We start from the raw sequence: 12,639 nt of genomic DNA, 5'->3' as shown, positions 1-12,639 counted from the left end.
CTCTGCAGGAATTCCCGCGAAAGAGCCTCCCTTTATGAATATATAAACCACGTGTTGTGCGACACCAGAAAGAGGGTGGAAATTTTACTGTATTTCAGAAGGAAAGAAATTTCACAGCAAAGGTTCATCTTGAAGTACATTTATAAAGGGCAGCCATAACAATGACATGGAACGTGCCTCCATAAAAGCATAGGCAGTAGGAGACATGGCTTTTAAGAGAATTAAGGAATTTTAGACCTAGAAAAATTCTCCTTCTCTTCAATAATAATCCAAGTTAGAGCAGAAACTGCAGGCAGTAATTTTACTGAGATCCTCAGTTCCAGTCATTTTCTTGTATAAGTGCAAAATGGGGGGTTGAAGTCCATGACTTCCTCCCACTTCCTCCTCCGTGTTTGGGCCCCTTAACTTGCTTAAACTTAAGTTTCTTTGTATGGGATACATACAAAGGCTTCCCCATAGTGCTTCCCAAGGGCTACATACACAGTAAAACTTAAGAACACAAAGGCCTATTAAAGTTTGAAGTGATGAAAAGTTAAGAAGAATATTTTAATAACTCTCCCACATTGAGATATTTTGATAATTTTCAATATAGTCTACATTTTTAAACTTGAGATATAATTGATAGGTAACATATTAGTTTCAGACACACAACATAATAATTCTCCATGTATGCATATGATCTAGTTTAAATCACAACATGTTACCAGTGGTCCATGCTATCTACCCCTCACCCATCCCTCCTTTCTTCCATCTATTCATTACCCACATAGTTGTTGTTGAGATAGTCCCCATAAATCTGTATACTAACTTATGGGGCTGCATGAATGCATGGGCCTAAGAACTTTCTCCCATTGAATTTACGGTTCGGTAAGGGGGACAAGCCAATGATATTATAATATGATACGTGCTATGTGAAAGATACATACAAAGTAGTATAGAGAAGAGGTAACCAGTTCATTTACCCAGCTACGTGCGGGTCAGGTAATGGTGGCTGATCTGGAGGGTTGAGGCTTAATAGGAGTATTCAAGCAGACAGAGAGGGAAAAATAATCAATGATGGGCAGACATGCCAGACAGAATAATGGCCCCAAAGATGTCCACATCCTACTCCCCAGAACCCTTGATGTGTGATCTTAGATGGCCAGAGGGGCTTACCTGGTGTGGTTAAGGATCTTGAGATGAAGAGATTATCCTGGATTATCTGAGCAGGCGTGATACAATCATATGGGTCCTGATAAGACAGAGACAGAGGGGACAGAGAAGGAGACTGAACAAAGGAGCAGTTGTCAGAGTCAGAGAGAGACTAGAAGGGGCTGCCATCTTTGAAGATGGAAGGAGCCATGAGCCAGTGCGTGCCAGTGAACACGTCAAGGAAATGGGTTTTGTTTTAGAGCCTCCACCAAAGCTTGGCTGTGTCAGTGCCTTGATGTCAGCCCTGGAGGACCCACTTTGGACTTCAGACTCCTGGATCTAGAAGATAGTAGTTTGTGTTGTTTTAAGCCACGACGTTCATGGTTATTGTTACATCAGCAATGGGAAACAAATACATTTACATATGAGCTCCGCCTCCAGCAAGAACTGTGTCTTCCTGGTGTCTCTGCATGGCTACTGTGCCGCCGACATGGGGTTTGTATCTGGCAAGCCAACTGTGTGAAAGAGTGAGAGACCCTGGCCTTTTTGGGAAACTGCAGGTAGCTGTAGACTAAATGGGGCTGCTCAGCAGGAAACAGAGAAGTAGGCAGAGGCCAGATCTCCCCAAGGTGTATGGAAGGTGCCAGCTGCTGGAGGGAATCCGGGGAAGGATTGCCAGCGAGGAGGGCGTAACATTTCTCTTCCTCAGCACATGAATGTGTTTCAAAAGATTAGTATTTTTTTTATTTCTTTTTTTTTTAATGTTTTATTTATTTCTAGGAGAGAGAGAGAGCGATAGCGTGAGCAGGGGAGGGTCAGAGAGAGAGGGAGTCAGACTGAAACAGGCTCCAGGCTCTGAGCTGGCAGTCAGCACAGAGCCCGACGCGGGGCTCGAACCCACGAACCACGAGATCATGACCTAAGCGAAAGTCGGACGCTTAACCAACTAAGCCACCCAGGCGCCCCAGTATTTTTTTTATTTCATGGAGTGAAGAAAATGCTGATAATATGGGTTGAAGGAAAGCAGCCAGACAGGGAAGAAGGACACTTGATTGGAAGGACTGGACTGTAGTTTCCCACATGTGCTAACTAGCTACTTCATCTCGGGCAAGAAGGTTCCTTTCTCTGGTGCTCAGTGTCCTTGTTGGGCAGATAAGGACCCTGCATGGGACGAGCTCAGATCCTCCCCAGCCCCAACATCCTGTCCTTTAGTGTTAATGTCATGCTGTCTGTGAAGGTCCCCAGCATCTGTGTATAGATGTCACAAAGCTGTAAACGGTATGGCCATGGCTGTCCTGTTCACCACAGTATCTGAGTAATTTTGCTCACGGCATGGCACCTGCAGGAGTGAGGGAGGGAGAGAGAATGACTTATGTGGTTCATAAGATGTTAAAAAGAAACAAGAAGATCCTTCCTTTTCTTGGACACATTACGTGGACAACATAATAAACGTGTTAAATTTATAATTAAATTACGATGTCAGCCGATATGTGATGGTGAAGACAGAAATGACTACTACAATGTTGTTGGAGGGAAAATTGACAAATTCTTTTCTATTTGCAGGCCTAAATATGTCTCTGAATAAAGGGATTCCCCCCCACCCCCGGTTGTGATGTTTTGTGAGATACTATCTTATTCAACATTTTGCCCGGTAGCAATATCGATCCAGACAGAGGTATAGCTTCCACAACAAGAAAAAAAAGCCTTATGCTTAGGCATGAACAAATAATAAAGACCTTGAATGCACTTTGGAAAATCACTTTCAAAATTTTAATTGTTGGTAGTGTGAATATCATAAGCTGGGAAAGCTGGGATGCAGCTTTGCACGTGATGTGATGTCCCTAAAGTGGACAAATGCATCTTGCACATACTTTCTGGATTTGTATACAGGGGAGATTTAAAAAAATGTATTTGGAAGCAGCTGGCATCACTGCAGCTGAATGGTGGTGGTGGTGGAGGAGGGTGGTTCTCAGGATTAACTTCGGGAGGACAAAATCATAGCATCCACACGTGCGCGATGAGACCAACTTTACCTTGAAGGGTTGGGGTGAATATTTCAGAGGGAAGGACTGGTACCTAGTGTAGTTCAAATGTCAGGATGAAATGTATGTGGGGAAGATTAGAATATTCCATTTATTTCTGTAACGCCAACAAAATGTAGGCTGGATGTTTTGGAAGGCTACTGATCAAACTGTCTCTTGACTGTCATGCTAGGGTTCAAATCCCAACCCTGCCATGACCTTATGACTTTGGCCACCTTTTTACCACTCTGTGCCTTGGCGTCCTCATCTATAAACAGGGGTGACAGCATCTTCTTTGCATGGTGTTACCAAGATTCAATGAAAGAAAATGTGTCGTGAGCTTAGCACTATGCCTGGCACAGAGGGAACACTCAATGCATGCAGTTATTATCACAGCATATTCTGCATTAGACCTTACAGGGCTTTATCATGACCAAATCTGAAATCTGAAGTCACCAACCTGGTATTCAAGTAGGTAGCTGAGGGCAGAGCAGATGTGCAAATACACAAAACCATACCAGGAAAAAAAGGCTTTTTAACAATGGTCCTCTTGGTCTCTTTGCTTGAGAACAGTGACCAGATGGTGTGTGGTTTTTTAGGAATGCCCTTGTGAGTGGGGTAGGGACTCAGTGTGACAAAATAGTATTGGACACTAGTTCCAAATGCATCCAGGCAGCTGCCTGATTGGCTTTGTCGACAGGCTCACTCCAAGTACTTTAAAACCTGGTCAATTTCACACCAACTTCTCGTTCTGCACTTTGATGTGCAGGTGAGATCAACTCTCCATTGAGGTCCTTCAAGACCATAAAGAACCACATTTACGTTTATATTATGTTGTCCATTGCACACTCAGACATAGCCAACACACTTAACAATGAACTGCTGTTTGATAAATTTGACAGTATTTAAATTATCTTCCAAGCACATAGTGAACAGGTCAATATCAAACCGAACAAAACCTCCATGGTCCCTCCATCTAGACCACCCTATCTGGACTGGGAGCTCTATTACTTGAGTTAGGGGCCTTGTTCGTGCTTTGCTTGTGTTCTTTTTCTCTCCCAACCTCTCCTTGTGTAGCAATGAACAAAGTATATTGACCTCTGGGGATATTATTTTAATTGCTGCATTTTATCCAAGACTTAAACATTCAGAATTACAAAAACCTCAATTTATATCATTTTCAATGTAATTTAGAAGGTGAAATTGATTTTTTTGGACCTGTATCTTTAGTTACTGGATTTTTAAAATCTTGGAAATGCAGTGATGCTTGAAAATGTAAATTTTTGGAAGGAAAAACTTTCGGAAATTGTGACCTACTTAACTTTTAATGGATTGGACCATTGAGCCAAGAAGCATGGTGACCACCCACTGGGCTTCAAGCACAGTGTCCTGATTGTCAAACTCAAGGCCAAAGACAGTTCTAATTAAATGAAGACGGTCTCTATTTGGGCCAGAGAAATTCTAGAATCATCACATGGATTTAGTAAAGACGTAGTGTATCAAATGAGCCTGTTCTTCCATCTGAACTCAAGGTCTGGCAAGTTGTGGAGCTCACAATTTTGTTGAATGAACTAGAATACCCCACTATCTACTTCCATGATAAAATTCTTTCTGGCCCCCATTAAAAGCATACAAGTGACAGCATGAGATGGAATCACACTCTTAAGGCCATTCTGGATTAGCATAGGTGGTTCTAATCATAACAAAATCCCTTTAGAGGAACCCTATGTTTGGAAAAATCACCAGAAATAAATCCACATGGCTGATTAGAACTCAAAAGCCCTGGAATGTAACTGTTGCCCTTTCCTCTCCAGACTTCTGAGCTTAACTCCCGCCATCCTGGTATCAGTCTTAGTGGCTTCAAATCGTGGCGGCAGAAAAAGACATTCAGTGACCAGGGCCAGCAGCTCATTCCCCATGTAGAGTTGCTTCTTATTCTTCTCGAACCTTCAGTCTCCATGAGAGAGGCTTCATGGGTTTGTTTTTACTAATTAGTGCTAATTCTAAATGCATTTAATGCAATGTGATGGATGATCATTTCATAGAACTGTAGGACATTGTGTGTGTGTGAGAGAGAGAGAGACAGAGAGACAGAGAGAGACAGAGACAGAGAGACAGAGGGGGGGGGATATTATCACTGACCTGGTGTAATGCTTCCTAACTGGTGTGACACAACTCTCAAGGCACTGTCGGGATCAAAGTCGTGAACATGCATTTGGTTATCATAATGACTGGAGGAGAGCTGCCAGAATTCAGGTTGAGAAGGAAGGGGACGCTAGTGACCCGCAGTGTGTGCAAGAGTCCTTCACACCAAAGACAGTGAAGAAATGCTAATGAGTTTGTTGGACATCCATGGAGGTTAAACAATTGTTTAATTATGATTTGCATCTAGGATCTAACTCCTATGTCTTTGTAAACATAAAGCATTTTGAATGAGTATGTATCGTATTTTCCAAGGATGGAATGACCCTGTACATTGAGGGATGGCAGGTTTCTGAGTCAGAACTTTCCCAGGAGCTGCTTACTGTTTCCTTGCAGCTTGACGCATGACAGGCCCACGCTTGTGTTTGCATTTGCAGCAGGGAGCCTGCAACTAGCTTCGCATCTTGCCTGGTACAAGAGCCTGACCAATCACAAATTTAAAGGCATATTATTTAATTGTAATTTACTTGTCCTCTGTTTCTCCTTTGTTATGCACTTAGGGCATTCTATCATTTCTTTGGCAACAATGTATGTGGGTTAACATCTGTCCCCTGACTTGAGGCAGACTCTGTTGAGAGCATGGTGTGCGTTACCAGACCCCAGATTTAAATTCTGGCTCCCGGCTGTCTGCAAGCACATTTCTGACCCTCACTCAGCAAGCCTCAGTCTTCTGTCTGTAAATTGGGACCATACTGCCTAGCACCTATGCTGGCCGGGGATAATTGTAGTACCTTTATCATAGTAGCTGGGACATGATGATGGGCACTAGATCAATCCCAGTGGATCCCAACAATCCTGTGATAAATGTGTGGTTTTGTCCCCTTTACTGTCCTCAAGTGAGATTCAGAGATAGGAAGCTGTAGATGTTGCCCACCGGCTGTCCACATGGATCAGCCAACATCTGTCTATAAATGTCCTACTTGAGGAAATGTGCACAGTACACTTGGGGAACAGTGAAGTGTCCCCGAGGTTAATGGTTTCCTGCCATCAGCAAGCCCAGAACACATGTCGTTTCCATTTCTAATAACCTTCAGTGTCAGAGGGCATTGGGATCCCTTCATAATTGAGTATGTTTATGTGTGTGAAGCAGTAATGGAGCTGATGAGGCTCAAAAAGAAGGCTACACAGGGCTTGGGGGAGGAACTTTCTAGACTCTGCTTCAGTTAGTGGTCCAGAAAGGAAGGTCCTCTCCATATCCTACTGTGAGGGACAGAGCCAGTGAATTGGGTTGTGCTCTCCATCCCCAGAGTGGAAAAGCCGTGCGCATGGAGGACATCACGCCTTTACTTCTCTGTCTGGCTCCTGGCAGGAACCCCGGGATCCACAGTGGCCGGTGCTGTTGTCACCAGCTGAGCAGTTCGTGCCACAATGATATTGGGGAGTTCTCTCTCTCTCTCTCTGTGTCTCTGTGCTCTAACTCCTTTCTCTGTTGTCCTAAATATTATTACTATTGCTTGTCCTCAGGGTGATAGTTTTCAATTATTTTAGTTTTAGAAAAACTCATAAGGCAGTGTTTTCCAGTATGATCAAAGGAACAAATGGAGAGAAAAAAATCCATGACTTGATGAGTGATTTCTGCCTCCTTTGATCAACAGGTCTTGATGCAGAGATCCTGGGTGATGTCCTTCTTCGCTGTCTTCTAAGTGTTTCCTTAAGCATCTAAGATCAGTAGCAAAACATGGCCTCTGATAATCTGCACGTCATTTTCCAGGCCCTTTTCCTCCACCAACTCTTACCTTGGGCAAGATCCTCCTCCCCTTCCTGCATCAGTTTACCGCCTGTAAAATGGAGAAATAAGAGTGCCTCATAAGGTATACTGATGAACTGAAATAAAAACACTGAGAACAGTACCTAAAACACACCTAATAAGTGCTTAAGACATTGGGCTAGTGGTCGTCGTAGTAGCAGTGGAGGTGGTAGTAGTAGTTGGTGTAAAAGTAGATTCGTTGTGGTCACTCACAACCACCTCTCACAATTTTGAGGATGAGGCAGTATCTTGGAGAATTTAAGTGACCAGACCATGAAGCAGCATTCAGCCACCAGTGCGTGGAATCCGGGTGTGACTACACCAGCCAGGATGCTTCTCCTTGGCACTGCTGACATTTTGGTCTATGTAATTCTTCACCGTGGGGTCATTCTGTGCATTGCAGGGTGTTTCACAGATCCCCGGTGTCTACCCTGTAGATGCCAGTGACCCACCCCACGTGTGACAACCCAGAATGCATCTGGACATTGCCAGATCTCCCCAGGGATGGACACTATGTGTGGAATTGCCTCTGGCTGAGATCCGCTGGCCGGAACCAGTAGTTCTCTGCCCTTTTCATTACCCTCATCATGAAGGAAAATCATTTTTTAAAAATATGTTTTAAACAGATGAGCTACGTGAGGAGGCATTTCTTTAGAAAAGAAGCTTTGCTTTCCAACTTTCAAATTATATAATTAAATAATCAGCTTTGTGGGTGTAATCAAAACCCAACTCAATTAAGATAAATTCAGTAATAACACACAGCTAAGAAACTGTCCCTCTGGTCAGTGATTAGGGTAAACATACTTTGTTCTTCCAATCGGACTGGGTGACACCATGGGAGTGATGGCCATCCTGAGGAGGTTCTCCTGGGTCCCTTTAGCGTGGACGCTATAGGACTCGGACCAGAGCTGTAACCGTAGGAAGAGAACAGTTGGGAAGGAATGGGTTTTCTGTGCAGGGAGTGTTAGCAGAGTGTCTGCGGTTATTGGCTCCCTTCTAGAACTTAAGGGAAAGGATGCCTCCTCATCTTTATTTAGAATATTCTATTTTAATTTTCAGAAATGGGACATTTTCCATAGACGACATGCCCTTCTCTTCCTTGCTAAACTTTCCTAGCTAATCATGCCACCCTTTTCCTGTCCTGGGTCCTGAGGATGATGTTATAGGCAGGTAACTGGCCTCTGTTATTGTCTGTCTGGAGCCACTGGAATGCACACCCCTCTTTAGGCACAGGTTTTCCCACCCATCTTCCTTCAAAACATCCTACAGCAAACACACCAAGGGTTAGCCCAGTGGCAGGTGGAATGACTCACTGGGAAGCATCAAGTGGCATTATTTGTTTCTACAGGGAAATTCATAAACCTATCTGATGTATTTTAATTGACATACAGTGCAATATTGGTTTCAGAAGTAGATTCAGTCATTCATCACTTACATAAAAGGCCCAGTACTCATCCCAACAAGTGCCCTCCTTAATACCTACCACCCATCTAGCCCATCCCCCCCCACCTCCCTCCATCAACCCTCAGTTTGCTCTCTATCATTAAGAGTCTCTTGTGCAATACAGCAATTGTGCTATTAGGTATTTACCCAAAGGATACAAAAAGATAGATTCAAAGATGTACATACACCCCAATGTTTATGGCAGCACTATCAACAATAGCCAAACTATGAAAAGAGCCCAATGTTCACTGACTGATGAATAAAGAAGATGTGCTATATATATATGATGTAATATTACTCAGCAATCAAAAAGAGTGGAATCCTGCCATTTGCAAAGATGTAAATAGAGCTACAGTGTATTATGCTAAACAAAATAAGTCAATCAGAGAGACAAATACTGTATGATTTCACTTATATGTGGAATTTAAGAAACAAAACAGATGAACACGTGTGAAAGGGGGGTGGAGAGAAGAGAGGGAAACAAGCCACAAGAAACCCACCTGACGTTTTATGTAGTTGTAACCATCAGGGAGGACTAATTTCCACATTCTGGCCTTTTACATCTAGAGCTGTAAGCATGCTTATTCCAGTTGCTTCTGGAAGGCCAATGAATTGGGCGTCCATTAAGTGCTAACCTCTATTTGGTTCCCTCCCCTGTCATCCTGTTCTGTCATAGGCAGCCAATGGCATTCAGTGCCCTCCGGGAGTTTCCTTCAACCTCGGGAAGCACCAGGAGGCCCCAGGTGCTGCTCATTATGCTTTAGTGGTGAAGTTTCCCTCTGCCCACTTTCTTCTTTTGAGTGTGTTTAAGCTCCAAGCACTGACAAGGGAAGTCTGAGAAGTCAAGGGCAGCTTCAAGGAGGAAGCAAATCCAGCGGGATTCCCCACACCGCTGAGTTTGGGAGCCTTCATTTCTGGCAAAGAGCTGTGAGCAGAAGAGGCTGATGTGTGATTAGGCAGGACTTCTAGTTTGGAAGTGTCTGCAGCAGCTCCGGGCAGGTTGAGGGGACGCCCAGGGCAGGAGAAGGCAAGGGAGAGCGTGAGCCCTCACATTAGGTCACCTGGATTGGAATCCAGGTTTTCTTCCCTTTCTTACATGAAAGGTCCTACAAAATACTTCCCTCTGGACCTCAGTTTCCACATCCGTAGAATGAAGACAATATAAGTACCTCCTCCACAGAGTTGAGAATTAACTGGGTTAGTACGATTAAAGTCCTTAGAACCGTGTCTGGTGACATGGTTTACAACCAATAATTGTAAATGCTACCTGTGTTATTAGCAAGAAATGTTGAGCCTATGAGGAGCGGATCCCCCCAGTCCAGTTGACTGCCATTCTCCCCACTTCCATACCAACATCTGCAAAGGACCTGAGCCCAACCTTTATCTCCCCGTGTTCTTTTTAGAGAGCCATCCATTCAATATTTTTCCTTCCCTCCCAGTGTCTTACATGAATATCCTGGCATTGTTAAACCTGTTCTTCCCTACCCTTGGGTTTAACTCTCTGATGCCCCCCCCCCCTCTGATGGCAGACTGGTACTCCTGGCCATAGAACTGGGGACCGGATCCAGGCCTGACCAAAAGGACCCATCTGCTGTAAAGAGAGATGTTCAGGGTCTGTGCACATGACCTTACGTGGTCGGAGCCCTATTTAGCATTGTGGTACATACATTAGGCTAAACACATTTTCTCTTCCTGCTGGAGCTGCTAAGCTCGTGGTGGCAACCTCAAAGTTCCTGGCAGTTGGAAGAGTAAGTGAGGCTGAAAGCAGGCTGGAGAATGGGCAAAGAATGAGCCAGGGGGTGGGGGTGGGGGGCTGTGTGAGCACCCAGCCCCTCCTTCATTCTGTCACTCACCACCTACAGCCAGTACTTCCCTTCTGCTCAGTCATGCTTGAGCTACACCTTCGGTCCCCTGAACAAACTGGTGTGCCAGAGCTCAAAACAAAAACAAAAACCAATGGAGAAAAGCTAACAAGCTCTCAAGGTCCAGGGCAGTGACGATGTCTTACTATCCTTATGATGCCAGGGCCTTGCCGAGCCCCTGGCCCGGGCAGAGGAGCCACTGGGTCCCTGGGAGGAGCAGAACTCCACGTGTCAGAACCGAGACTCGCGTCTCGTGGGGCTCACCTTGGTTAATCGTTGTGACCAGGCCAGCGTCTCCTTGTCTCCTGTGAGCAGGGTCTCCCGGGATTTTCACCCGGAACCGGAAACAGTGGATGCCACCAGGTGTGGGATTTCCTGGAGGCCCAAAGCCATCTGTCATTGCCCCTTCTCTTCCTCCCACAGATACAAACTCCCCTGGTGCCTGGGAGGGTCTTTCCTTTGGGGAGTATTGTCTGGGATACACATCTCCTTATTCCCAAACTTCCTTTTAACTTGCTGTTTGAAAATACCCCTCCCCTTGGGGCGCCAGGGTGCCTCAGGTAAGTATCTGACTCCTGATTTGTGCTGAGGTCATGATCTCGCAGTTTGTGAGATTGAGTCCCACGTTGGGCTCCGCACTGATAGCCTGGAGCCTGCCTGGGATTCTCTGTCTCTCTGTCCCTCCTCCACCCATGTGTCCACCCTCTCTCTCTCAAAATAAATAAATAAACATTAAAAACATACCCCTCCCCTTGGTTATGTCTAAGCCTTCTTCTTCTTTTTTTTTTTTTTTTTAAGTTTATTTTGTGAGCTACAGAGTGCAAATGGGGGCGGGGCAGAGAGAGAGAGAGAATGCCAAGCAGGTCCTGCCTGGCCAACTTGTCGAGCCCAACACGGGACTAAAATTCACGAAATCATGACATCATGACCTGAGCTGAAATCAACAGCAGATGCTTAACCGACTGAACCACCTAAGACGCCCCTAAGCCTTCTTTGTTTTTGCCGTAAGCCTTTACACCTTTCTTTTGTTTTAGCCTTGTTGTAACTAGCAACGTAGTAGGACAACTTTTAACCCTAGTGCTAACACAGATGGGACACTGATGCCCAGAGTCCCTCAGTGGGGCGATCCTGGGTTAAATGCCTGCCCCCCCCAACTTGTCCCCAGCCTGACACAGCCGTGGAGATCAGGGCAATGCCGAGCTACTNACAGATGGGACACTGATGCCCAGAGTCCCTCAGTGGGGCGATCCTGGGTTAAATGCCTGCCCCCCCCCAACTTGTCCCCAGCCTGACACAGACATGGAGATCAGGGCAATGCCGAGCTACGAGTGGCCTGAGAAGACAGCATGCATTTAAATGCCCTGTCTGCTTTAGAAAGTGTTTTAATACTTTAAATAGACTTTATAGGTCAGCTTCCAGGAGCCCAAAGGATCATCTTCTCCCAGATAGCTGCAGCCTGCCCTCGAGGAATAGATCTGGGACAAAGGAGCATAAGCCAAGCATCCTCTGTCATTTTGACACCTTTATTAATGGACCGTGGTAAGGAATGAAATACTCTATTCATACATGTTCTAGCTGAGCCTGGAATATACGTTTCTAAGGCAGAAGGAGGGGAAGAGGGTGAGTGGGGGGAAAAAAGTGCAAAAAGCTAAAGAGAACCAAAGGAAAAATCTGGATGGACTTTACAACCATAAATGGTAAAACTAGCCCTGTTCCACTACCAGCTACGAGAAGAGCCGAGTAAGGTTTTGATTTATAGGAACAACTCAGCAAGGGCCTTGTAGAGAGCTTCGTGCCTGCTATAAAAATGTGATTAGCTATAAAACAGGGAGATTTAACAAGAGACTTTAAGCATAGGCAACAGACCTGCTCAAAAATAAACAAAACCAGAAATTGCTGCCTGCGTGTCTAACCCAACTTCACAAAGACTGGGATTAGGAGAATTCTTTTTCGGGCCTGTGATATAATTAATAACTTTTTACTTTTAGACTCAAAAGAAAGAGGAGAGATGACCTTGAACATTACTTGCAATGGCTTCAATCTGCCTTTCGTCAGCAGCTCTTTTCATTTGACGCTCGCATAGCCTCAAAGCATGAACAGGAGTCCTCCCCCAGAGCACCTCCCCAGGCAGAGCCCCCCTGACCTCCAGGGAGGGAGGCAATAGAAGTCAGTGAGAGTATCCCGGGCCTTGGGAGGGGATAGCATTTAAAGCCACTAGGACTTTTTGCTGCCT

At 45.0% G+C, this 12,639-nt stretch overlaps 1 protein-coding gene and 1 long non-coding RNA gene across 5 annotated transcripts in view; one reads left to right on the top strand and one right to left on the bottom strand.

Annotated features, from left to right (window-relative positions):
* Positions 1–1,462, bottom strand: part of LOC144238318 (uncharacterized) — a 65,445-nt gene extending 63,983 nt beyond the window's left edge. For all 4 annotated transcript variants that reach the window (XR_013337079.1, XR_013337076.1, XR_013337073.1 and 1 more), the window contains exon 1: positions 1,156–1,462. This is a non-coding gene — a long non-coding RNA (uncharacterized LOC144238318). The remainder of the gene's footprint in view (positions 1–1,155) is intronic.
* The window catches only part of FBXL7 (F-box and leucine rich repeat protein 7), a 381,373-nt gene that overhangs the window by 162,138 nt on the left and 206,596 nt on the right, over positions 1–12,639 (top strand). The gene's annotated exons all lie outside the window — the stretch shown is intronic.

The sequence above is a fragment of the Crocuta crocuta genome, unplaced genomic scaffold, assembly GCF_008692635.1.
Source record: "Crocuta crocuta isolate KB4526 unplaced genomic scaffold, BGI_CrCroc_1.0 scaffold51, whole genome shotgun sequence".
NCBI lineage: Eukaryota > Metazoa > Chordata > Mammalia > Carnivora > Hyaenidae > Crocuta > Crocuta crocuta.
The sequence above is the reverse complement of the archived record's forward strand: the minus strand, read 5'-3'. Positions and strand labels throughout refer to the sequence as shown.